This window comes from Ambystoma mexicanum, chromosome 12, assembly GCF_040938575.1.
Source record: "Ambystoma mexicanum isolate Mex_15411 chromosome 12, UKY_AmexF1_1, whole genome shotgun sequence".
NCBI classification, from domain to species: domain Eukaryota; kingdom Metazoa; phylum Chordata; class Amphibia; order Caudata; family Ambystomatidae; genus Ambystoma; species Ambystoma mexicanum.
In genome coordinates this window covers 1,153,373,998-1,153,386,235 of record NC_090936.1, presented here as the reverse complement: position 1 = coordinate 1,153,386,235, position 12,238 = coordinate 1,153,373,998, and the positions used below count along the sequence as shown (strand labels likewise).

Here is a 12,238-nt window from a genome sequence, read left to right as displayed (position 1 = left end):
TAGTACTGCAATGGGGTGTTGTGGGGGTAAGGCGGCACCACAGCATTATTTTTGCCTGGCTACTCCAGGAAGAATATTTTACAGAATTACTGAAGTGGCTAGCAGTATTGCAGTCCGCTTCCCTAAAATATAATCCCGTGAGCCAACCAATCTTTTGGCTGAGAAAAGTCACCCTATGGACTAATTGGTTGAACTGACTGCACATTGACTAGGCTCTAAATGCATGGGAAATCGAGCCCAATGGTTAATTATCATTATTTAATGTGTTACAGTTAAAAACTTTACGCATATCATAATAAAATTCACATTAAATTCCACAATATATCCGCGTTAAGATCACAACGTAAAGCAAACAATCCTTATCAAACACCATAAAATATCCATTTATAAAAACATATAATATCATCTAAAATACACCATGGTTCATACAACGTCGTAATTCATCCATTTAAACCTATCAACAGTTAGAATTGGTGTCAATTTATCCCATGAGCACCGAATGGCAGGGATACCTCAAGTTTTGTATATAATTAACACTATTATGTAACAAACTCATCACTTCACATCAGTGTTCACGGATTACACATTTGAATGGCCATCAGCCATACTGTCTAAAGTGCCCGCTGCAAACCATTACTACCACTGTTCAGGCAGTACCTCCAGAAGGTCACACCTTTAATTGGTTCTAGATCGTGATTCATTCTACAACCCGTAGGTTGAGGAAGGTTATCCTTCATGCAATTAATCGAGTGAGGAAGAGTGCTACTTCCAAACTGAATATTAAATTAGCCGTGAACTCACCAGACAAAAGCACATGTTTTGTGTCTCCCTTGCTACCTTGGCTGCTAGTTTTCACCATGCTAAAGCAAATGCCATAATTGTATATGAAAATAAAAGCTGTGGACATGTATTCTGCATTTGGGTTCAATATGCAATACTGTACCTAAAACCACGTATCTAGAAAGCAGCAACATAACTTTGGGGTGGGGGAAGGAGAGAGTGCTTGTTTGTACAATTTTGGCAGCAGCTAAGCAAAAGACTTTTTTTTTATTTTTTTTTATTTTTAGACAAGACTTCAAAAGCATGTTTATTTAAAATACTTGGTACCTCATACATTACATGGATGAAATGCATTTTACATGGGTGACATTGTACAGAGTTCATATTTAACCAACCCCCCTACTTTATTAGAACGATTGTGAAACTGCTCCAGATGACGATGTGGACTCCTTAATTCATATTTCTAAGGTTCAAGTTGTATAAAGAAAAGTTCAGCATGTCCATAAATAGTTAAAATCCCATAAAAAAGTGAATAGCTTTGGACACTTAGCCTGCAGTGTCCTTTAGACCAACTCGGTTGGTCAAGAGGTAAGCGCTGTACAGTGCTTCAGTGCATTGAAAAATACTGTTTGAAAATAGTACTTATGAAGTGTTTATGATGAAGTGTTATTTTAAAGGCAGTACTGCTGGAGGGTTCACAAGGGCCACCTGTCGGTACTTTGAATTCTTATACTTCTCACGAATCGCTTGCTGTGGTTGGGTGGGAGCGCGCAGACATGGCCTGTGTAGCTCACCAAGGCATGGCACAATCTCACTAAGTGAATAACCAGTGAAGGCAACAAGACTTTCCGGCCAAAAGACCTTGTTCATGGTGTAGTTTGCTAGACAATAGGCAGCTGCTGCCATCAGTGACGAAACATACTTAAAAAAATGGCTCAGCTTCCAGGAGACTCAGTTCTGCTACATACCTGGCATAGTTCTCAGTTTTCACACAAACTCCATGCCTCTGCAGATACTGAAGGAGGAACTGGTTGGTGGTTGGTACCGTTAAGTCAAAAGCCAGGACCTTTAGAAGCAAGTGTTCCATCCTCAGCAGCTGTTTCTTTGTGTAAGTGTCATCCGTTATGTACACAAACTCATCAACTTCAGGGGGAGAAATCTCTTCATATTTCGAAGCAAGAAGAATGGCTGCTGTCCCCACAAGTTGCAGCTTCCCTCTAAGAACTGATATGCAAGAAAGAAACCGGTCCAAGAAATTGACAGCTAGGTACACAATCTCTGCTCAAAGTTTGTATTCCTCCCCAATTTCGACCAGCTAGTCCACCAAGATGGTGCGCATGCTGGCCGTGATGTCCGGCTGCTTCCTCATGTAGCATGCCTTTGGTCTGTGCCGCATCTCTGCTTCACGAAGGTATCGATGAATATCTTCAAAGTATTCTGCTGTAATCACAATATCTGTATCAAAAGCAGCATCAGGTTGCTCTTCGGGTTGATCCTCTATTAAATCTTCTAGTTGGGATGGTAAGGACGTATCCACTGCCATGGGTGATCCTGTACTGAGGTCCAACACCAAGTGGAAGTTGTTTTTCACAACATTCATGTCCAATGGTGGTTTAGCAGGATCGACAGTCTCAATCTGATAGCTACTGCGGTCTTTGACCTCTCTCGGCTCATCCACATAGATGGTAAAACCTGGTTTTGGGCCCACACAAGTGGACACTCTTTCCAGGGAGAGGCACGGCATTCTCAACACCTGAATTCTAGTGAATGACAGTGTTGCTCCCAGTGTTGTAAATCATCATTGACCTGTAGGAGCACAGCTGTCACTTCTCAGCTGTAGCTTGTTAGAGACTGAGCTGAAGTCAAATCCGGAGCAGCCCAACAGTATATCTACCCTGGGCGGGGAGTCATTACATTGCACTGACCGGATCACTACTGCCTGTTTGCCCGCGCATCAGCCATACGGAGCCTGCAGCGCCACAACCCACAAATCTTCTGTTTTTGAGAATGCGTCGATCCAGCTCCTCCCATGGGTTCTCCAGGGCCACCTCATATGGCCAGGACAACTCACAGCTGTTATTTGCCTTCACCAAGAGGGACAACAACCTACCACAGTCGGTACTGCTGCCCCAAAGACTTCACCAGAGAGCTGTGCTGGGGGTCCTGACTGAGAATGACCAGCACAGGCGCTCAATTGTACAGGCTGCACCTGCAATTGCCTTTTTTCCAGCTAAGCAAAATACTGTAAATCAACATTGACCTGAACTGGTTAATACAGTTCAATTTGCATGGTCTTCCAAAACGCCTTCAACCACACTTCAAATATGCAATATTCTACCCTAAGGTATGCTAAATCAACAGGAAAATAACCCAGTTCATTCACATTAAAACCTGTAAACACCTCTGTGCTTTATAATACAATGCAACCAGACACTTGTATGCACAGTATCGTTTTATTTTCCTTCAGACTCCTGGTGATTCTTAAACTTAATCTCAAATTTAAACTGGGCTCGTATATTGAGCTTGGCTGTCGAGTTTAATTTGAAGAAAGTGAAAAGATCTAGTATCTCATCCTTTGACCTCCAAACTCTAAATCTGTTTCATGATTCCTCAGCACAGATAATGCTGGCTGGTTTGAGAGTTGAGGCCAGAACATCTAGTGAATGACAGTGTTGCTCCCAGTGTTCAAACATCTTATGTCACTACAGTACAAGACCGATTCCAAATAGTTAGATATTCTTAATCTGTGTGAATAAAACCACTGTGATCTGCAAATGAAATCTGCTAACTATTTTCAGTGATGCATTCTGTCTTTATGTATTGTACATTCCCCAAAACCTATAAATGTTAACAGAGGCTATACCAAAGCTGTCCCTTGTGGGACAGCGAGGGGATATATGGATTACAAGGAAAATGAATGTACTTCAAGTTGTTGTGTGCATTTAGTAACCGTGCAGCCAGGCTCCTTTTTCTGAAAGGGACCCTATGTTCTTGGCTGAAATTAGGTTCTTGCCCAAAGCTTACCCACTTCAGTGATTTGCCTAGAACCTACACCCAGTTTATCCGGGTGGCTGCAACATTTGACTCTCATAGGGCCTGGACAGCATATGGACAGCCATAGGAACATGGGCGGGCTGCAGACACCTCAACTGAGGAACGTTTTAGAAAGTAGATGTTTGCCTATTCCATGGGCCTCCAGTTTTGTCCATCTCACAAAAATACCTCAACTTCTGCAATGATATATTCATTTGGCAAAAGCGTAGGCCTTTACTCCATTCTGCCCATCAAATGGATACACAAGTGCTTCCTGCCAAAGTAAAAAGTACTGTCTGCTTGCCATTAAAAGGTAACATTGTGGATTAGGGTTTTTTAATGTGTGGCATCAGAAATACTACCTACTCCTGCTTCTTGTTTTAGTCCATTGAAGATATCCTGTAGTCCCCAAGAAGTTACTTGCATTGCAATCTTTATATTCAAGCCTTTGTTTCATGACGAGTATCCAAAGTGTCTTTGTGGAGCTCTTGTCAGTGTACCTTTTTGTTGCTGCAGAAGTCCTAGAACTTGGATTCAGGGGATACTTTCAGATCCTTTTTATCCATGCACCCCCAACCCTATGATTCCCAAACTGGCACAGGTGGCTGCCCTTTTTTGGTTTCTAACTCTTTTTGGTCCCCTTGGACCTCTTAAGCGCAATTCTGTGAGTGGACCAGATTCTGAAAGACAGCCTGAACAGTACCACTGATTCTAGAGCATGGTATGAGAGTCATATGGAGGTGAACAAATGGTTCAGCTTCTACAGTAGTGTCTGAGCTGCTATTTTTGTAAGGCGAGCCATCCACTGCTATTGGAGTAAGGAGTCTCGGGCCTCTGAAAATCTATACAATAGTCCCAGAATTCCTCCAACACAAGCTCACCCCCTACACACCCAACAGAAATGTGGGATTAGACACAGCTCCGCTCTTGGTCATCCTTTCTGCTTGGTCATCCTTTTTTCCTCCCTGCATGCCCCTTTTTTTTTCTCTGCGTCTGCGGGTGAGTGTTAAGCCTCTTGGGCCCTGTTTAATTGTTTTGCAATTTCTTTACACCCCCCCCACCTCTATCGCGCTCCCCTTGCCCGACCCTCTTCCAGACCCACTTCCTCGTTTCCCTCCCGCCTCCCATCCCTCCCCTGATTGGTCTTCATTAACCCACTTCGAGCACACACCCAGGACATCCCCTGTCCGTGCAGCCCCTGTGGTGAAGGACCCGAGGTAAAGGATGCAAGCTCCTGAAGAGGCAGCTCCAGACTGTTGGCCCATGTTAGCCTGTGGTGCCTGCAGCCGTCAACCAGCAGCGTCCGACCAGGTAGGAGACTGTGAAGTGTACAAACTCATCAAAATTCATTGTTATCCCTCCTTTTGAGTCCATCTGCTATTAGATTTGACTGTAACCAAATACTGCCTCACGTAAATAGCCACAATAGCCATATTCTGCATCTAAATATCTTGTACCACCTAGCCATATACTATCTAAACCACATATATTGTCCTCGGATGGCCCTAAGCCAAACATTGCTTTGCGTAGATTGTACCCCAACCACATAACATCTTCTCACATCCAGCCTGACTGTCCCAAACAACAGCACTTAGACATCCTCCCATCAAAATTCATCTGACTGTGCCGCTAACACTATCCAGAAGTTTAAAACTTAGTCTTTCAGATTACCACCTGCCTTTTGTGTTCCTGTTACTGCTGCTATTGTACTTAGTCCCACCCCCCGCGTTAGGCCCTTTCTCCCTTCCTCCCTCTATCCAGGTGTCCCAAACCTAGGCGCTGCTATTACATCTACTGCTTTTGCATTAACTGTTGTCCCCCGTGTTAGGCCCTTCTCCCTCTATCTAGGTATTCCCAATCCAAGTGCTGCTATCCAGGTGATCCCTATATGGGTGCTGCTGTCCGGGTGTTCAGGATCTAGGTGCTACTATTACATCTTTGTAATTGCATTTACTGTTTTCCCCCCGTGTTAGACCCTTTCTCCCTTTATCCAGGTGACTCAAATTCTAGGCGCTACTATTGCATTACCACTCGGTACAGCCTCCAGCCTCCCCTCCCGGATGAGATACCACATCAACAAAGACCGCCCCTCCGACCCAGCATCCCCGCCACTTCCGCACCATACCAACACCCCTTAACTCACCCCTCCCTGCGCATAACCTCTGATCTAGTGCCTAACTTCATAAACCCCCACTATTTCCCACTTTGGGTCACCACCTACGACTCTGGCCCCCGAACACTGATACTCTGACCCCCCTTGCCCACCCCCCAATCCTCATTCCGCCTCTTACCTCTAAGATCAGAAGAGCGCTCTGGCATGCCAAACACCCCACTCCTCAAACCCCCATCCCACACACCTCAGCCCACTCAAACATATCATCCTCCCTCTACCCCCTGGCATCTATTGAGAACAACCTCCCTACTCCCCATCCATACACCCAGCGCAATCTCAAACTCACAAGCCAGAGGAGCTCTCTGGCGTTCCAAACATCACAAGTCCCCCGACACTATCAAAGTATCTCTGCGCTCACTGAGGAACTCCTCCGCCAGGCCAAGCCTCCGCCCCCACCTCAGCCCTCCCTGCCACTGTCAATCACCCTCCGAGACCCGCACTACCACACACCAACTCGTGTAGAGCTCTGTGTCACTCCACCATCGTCACCCCTCTACCAACATGCTTCCCATCCACGCCCCCACTCCAGTCCCACACTTCTTCACCCCCAACACATCTCCCTCGAAAACCCAGCATCCCCCTGACAGCACGATCTCTCGAGGACAACTGCACCCCACAAACTCTGCACAGCCTGCCCCCCCATTTTCACCTGGGATACCCTCTCACCCTACCACCCACACCACCCCCCCTCAGCTCTTACTCGACCCCTGCCCACAGACCTCCCCCTTCATAACCGTTCCCTTCTTTGAAAGTAGCACATCTCTGCCTTTCTAAAACAGTTGCTTCATCCTATTCTCCCTCTGACCCTCCTACCCTCTCTCATACCCCTCTGGCATCCAAACCCCACAAAACGTGGAAAGGGTGTCCGGCCATCTCCCTCAACTCTCCATACCTCACCACTTCTCCATCGGTCCAACCTCTCATCCTTTCCCATCTCTACCATCAGACCTTCCCTTCGCCTTCCCTCTCTCCCTGTCTCCACCCCCTTTTTCTCGACTTCTCACCCAGTACACCTAAACGCCTAGCGTCCTCCAGACACGAACCACAAACAGCTTGCCTAACCTCTCACACCCCATGTACACCACTCGCCACCCTCCCCCATGATCCTTCCCACCACGTCTCTTGCGTACCTACCACCACCCGCCTACTCTTCCCATCGACCTAACACACTCGGCCGACCTTCAAGGAGTACATTCATCAAGCTCCCCCACTACCCCTCCTCAGTCAGCCTCAACCACCCAGACTGATCCTACCACACCCACACCTGCCATCTCACTGGGCACCCATATCCACCAAGCACTCCCAGCGACGAGCTTCATGAAAATCACCTCTTCTCATGAAGACACATGCCTCCTTTTCAATGCCCGCTCCGTGGCGAGAAACAGACAAAGCATCTTTGACCTCCTATCCTCTAACAATCCTGACCTCATTTTTTTCACTGAAACTTGTTCTCCGATTTTGTATCAGTCGCGCACAAGGCCTCCCCCCCCCCCCTGTCTACTCGCTTATCGCACTCAACAGACCTTCCAGAGGTGGCACAGTGGCAATCCTCTACAAACCTAATTTCTCTGTCTCACTCGTAGAAACTCCGACATGCAACGCTTCCTGTGAATCCCTTCTAGTAAAACCCTCACTACCATCAACACTCACAGCTTCTTTCTCATATACAGACACCCTGGATATGACGGACAATTTGCAAACAATCTGTGTCAATAGCTACCATTCAGGTAAATCACCCAACTCTCACACTATTGGGAGATGTCAATATCTGGTTCGACATGCCCAACAACCCCATGACCCAAACTCTGGTCGACAGTCTTGAGGTACTCAACCTCTCCCAACATACCACTGGTCACACCCTTGATGCGATCTTCAGTTCCTATGACCTCTTCTCTTTATCCAGTCCCAAACCGCTTATCTGGACAGACCACTCTGCCATCCCTTTCTCTATCCACACACCAGCCCCATCTCCCATGGCTCCCTCTTCCCTCACTTTTGATCACAAATGCTGGAACAAAGTCAAGGTACACCCTAACCTAGTCGAAGCCCTGCTACTCTGTCCCCCAGCGACGCTGATCTGTAGTAGACCCTTAACCATCGAATTGTTTGACTCCTGTCTTAAAGATTCACTAATACCTCTCACCCCCTCTCGTCCTGCAGCCTCACGCAAAGGACCGTCCCCCAAATGGTTCAGGCCCCACTGGAAAAGTTTCAAAAGTCAAAATAACTCACTTGAGCGCCCACCACCACCGTAATTACAAATCTGAGATCCAAAAGGCCTATTACAATAAACTAATTTTGAACTGTGGCAGCAGCAGCAGCAGCAAAGAACTCCACAAGATCATCTCAGAATTCGTGAAATCTACTTGCACCTCTGCCCAAACCGCCCCCTTGCAAACGCTCTGTGACTCCCTCTCGTTGCATTTCTGAACACTGCACTTGACAGGATGGCAACCCTTAACACCAAACGCTTCACCCTCACCCCTGGCCCCACACCTACCCCTCCCGATCCTGTTGCCCCGACGACCGCATTGCCAGCCTTCGACTCTTTCCAACCCATCTCGAGAGGCTAGTTCCTAGATCTACTATCACGCAGCAGACCCTCCGGATCACCCCTTGGCCCCTATCCCGCCTCTTTTCTGAAAGAAATATTCTCCTCTAATTGCGCAGGAGAACATGCAAGGTCCATGCTAAATGACTCCCTCACCTCTGGCACCTTTCCAGAGGCCTTTAAAATAACGCATGTCAAACCGCTTCTAAAAAAGGCATCCCTCGACCCCAAGAATTACAGGCCGATCTCCAACAACAGATTTCTTGCGAAACTCATTGGCCGGGCTGCATACTCCCAGCTCAACCGCTTCGTAGAATACAACTAACTAATCGACCCCGCGCAATCAGGCTTCAGGCCACGCCATGGAACAGAAGCAACTCTGATCTCGATCTGGGATGATCTCATGGTCGCGGCAGACTATAAGGGTTGTGCAGCGCTAATTCTCCTTGAGCTGCCAGCAGCCTTTGACACCGTTAACCATTCTATTCTCCTTGACCGCCTCCACTCCCTAGGAATCTGTGGCTCGGCACTCAAATGGATTGCCTCCTTCCTCCGCAACAGCAAACAAATCGCTTTCCTCTCCCCTTTTGTCTCAACTGCTTGCGCTGTGAACACCTGAGTACCCCAAGGCGCCTGCCTCTCTGCTCTCCTTTTCAACCTCTATCTGACCACTCTACCAGGAATAATTCGCGCGCACAGCCTCTCCTGTTACAACTACGCTGATGATACCCAAATTATCCTAAGAATTCCCAAAACCAGCACCAACCCACGTCCCAACCTTGACGCTTGCCTCAGTGATATTGACTGATGAATGACAAGAAACCACCTCCTTCTGAACCCAGATAAACCCCGGATTGCAGGATCCGCCTTCTCAACCATGGCTCCAACTCGACACACCCAAGATTACATGGCCTTCTGCAAAACTCTAAAAACCTGGCTCTTTCCATAAACCTGATTAAGACCATCTATGGCCGCTGAAACCCTGCAACACATGGACCACAACTTCAATGACATTACATTGGAAAGTAATTACAGCGTGCGGACAAATGTTTGAGGAGATACCGATCAATGACACCACTGAAAGCGACTAATATGTCACCGAGACAGAATCAGGAAACTGTTACCATAGATGACAACCTTGGCGTCCTGCAGGCGCTAGATATGACTGCTGACTATCCGCTTCCTGAGTTTACTACACATGACTAGCTACCTCCTGTGCCATCTCCCTCTGAGTGCAGTTATCGCGAAACGCATGAATGTAATCTGGAACAGTGGGCTCGTAAGAATAAAACATCCACTCCAGACACTCAGCTCTCCTATCACTATGCTCACTCTCTACTCTACACCAACACACAATAGAGTGCAGCAATCAATTTTGGCCTCGCTGCTCACGCACAAACAATACTCCATGAACACCTCAACATCCTGCTAGAACGCAGCTATACCCCACGAAAAAACTCAGCCTTGCTGCACACATAAGCAACCTACACAGGCCTAATGCTTCCAGAATGCAGTCTCAGAGACGAACCACCAGACTGCACACATTCAACTGATGTCTCAATACCATCACACCTAATGTTAGGATGCAGCTACCATCAGGCAATCGCATCAGCTGCTCACATAGAGTGCACCCAAGCACCCTATGATACACCACTTTCTCGACTGACCTGTGCTACAGTCCCCAAGGGCGTTCAACCCACAAGCGCTTTGAGGTCATACCAATGATACATAGAGTGCTATATAAATGCCAAATAACATAAATAACATTACAGTAGTGTCTGAGCTGCTACTTTTATAAGGCGAGCCATCCACTGCTATTGGGGTAAGGAGTCGCAGAAAATCTAGGCGATGGTCCCAGAATTCCTACAACACGAGCTCACCCCCTACAGACCCAACAGAAATTTGGGATTAGGCACAGCTTTCCTCTTGGTCATCCTTTTCTGCTAAATCGACCATAATAGGGGATGATCCTCCTACGTCCAAGCACCCACAATATGGAACTTTATCCCACTTAGCATCTGCCACATAGATAACCTCTCCTTCCAGAAGGCTCTCATGGCCTGGTTCTTCCCACTTGCCTCTTGAGTGACCTCACCCGCCTCTCTGGAGATCTTTGCACCCCAGGAACGTAGTTGGGGGCATCGATGATTCACTTGAGGAGACTTCAAGAAAGGGCCAGGCTCGCACAGAAAGGACTCTCGTAAACCTGCACGGCAGGTCCGGCACTACGTCAACGAAACAAGTAATCACCAATGACTCATGGGTACGTTTCCCACTCCCATTTCGATGGGAGAGGGACGGCCACCCACATACCTCTGCTCGCTACTCATTCTCACATTGCACATCACCTTTGTCACTAGAATACAGCGACGTCCCACGATAAAAATTCGGTCTTGCTGGACACATAATCAGTCTCATTGACTCGTATACTCTCCCAATAGCCTTCACAGCACCCAACCACAAGCCAGTTCTACTTTGGTCGCTAACAAGGACTTGGCCAACCCTACCTACATTTGAACCGTCTAAATTGCACACATGCAATCCAAACTGCTCATACCAATCACTCGTACCTCAGACTTCGGTGTTCCAAGGGCATTCATCCAACAGTGCTTTCAAGGCCATACCAATGGCAATAGGTGCTATACAAATGCCATATTACTTAACATTACTTTCATCATTTCATCTTGTTATACTCTGGGCATATTGGATGGTAGGCTCTTTGGGTGAAGCAGAGGGTGTTCAAGTTCACAAATATTTGTGTTTATGAGCCAGTGCACAGACCTTAATGCAGAGGAGATGTGGTCTCTAGGGCAACGGTGCAGTCATGATCTGGCAGCAGTGTTATATGCTTTTTCAAGTCTTACTGCATAGGCTGCGGTCCTGTTGGCTAGGTCATTGTCCTAGTACTGGAAATAATAGTCACTCTTTTGTGAAAGAAGGGGTAGAGCAAAGTGTGTTGCATTTCAAAAATAACAGAATGTACCTCCTTGTTTATGTAGGATGCTAGGTTGGTTTCTCACCTCACTGCTTTCATGGGGAGAGGGATACTGACCCACAGCTAGGGAACAGGTTATCCTGCACCTTTTCTTTGTCCCCCCTTGTGGCTGGCTTGTCAAGGGTCACTCATAGTAAGGTGACGGGGTGGTTAATATACAGTAGAACACGTCTATAACATTTCATAAGTGAATGTCCACAAAATATATTGTAAAAATAGTACTTTATCTTCTACAAAAGTATGCCTAGTTGTGCAGCTTACAGGTGAGGAAGCATTATTGTCTGTGTTCCAGTTAGGGTCTCTGGCAATGCCCAAAGCCATGCAGATACCAAATTTGTGTGCCAGTATCTTGGGGTTGCCTTTGCTCTCTTATTTGCTCAACTGGAGACTAGTCTCTAATAAAATGAGCCTATGTTTGCACAGCAGCCATTTTTAGACTTTCCCCCTGGTGATGTTAATGTTAAAGGACATTTGTTAAAGGACATTTGTACCGCACACTATCACCACCAGAGTGGTCCCCTGGCGCACTGGCGGCTCTGAAAGAGGAAGGGAGGGTGAGTTAGTGGGGGAAAGCAGGAACAGTGCAAGAGAGTAGTGATGTGCTGTTGGCGGCCTCAGCCCGGTGGGTCCGTTGGCTGGACCTAGGGTGTTTGCGGCCGGTAGTCATTGTGTGCTGTTGTGGAAGTCTGTGTGTTTTTTGTTTTTT

General features: G+C 47.0%; 1 protein-coding gene and 1 pseudogene across 1 annotated transcript in view; one reads left to right on the top strand and one right to left on the bottom strand.

Annotated features, from left to right (window-relative positions):
• The window catches only part of HELB (DNA helicase B), a 785,178-nt gene that overhangs the window by 105,200 nt on the left and 667,740 nt on the right, over positions 1-12,238 (top strand). The window lies entirely within an intron of this gene.
• On the bottom strand, positions 1,447-2,524 carry LOC138513149 (cyclin-A1-like; annotated as a pseudogene).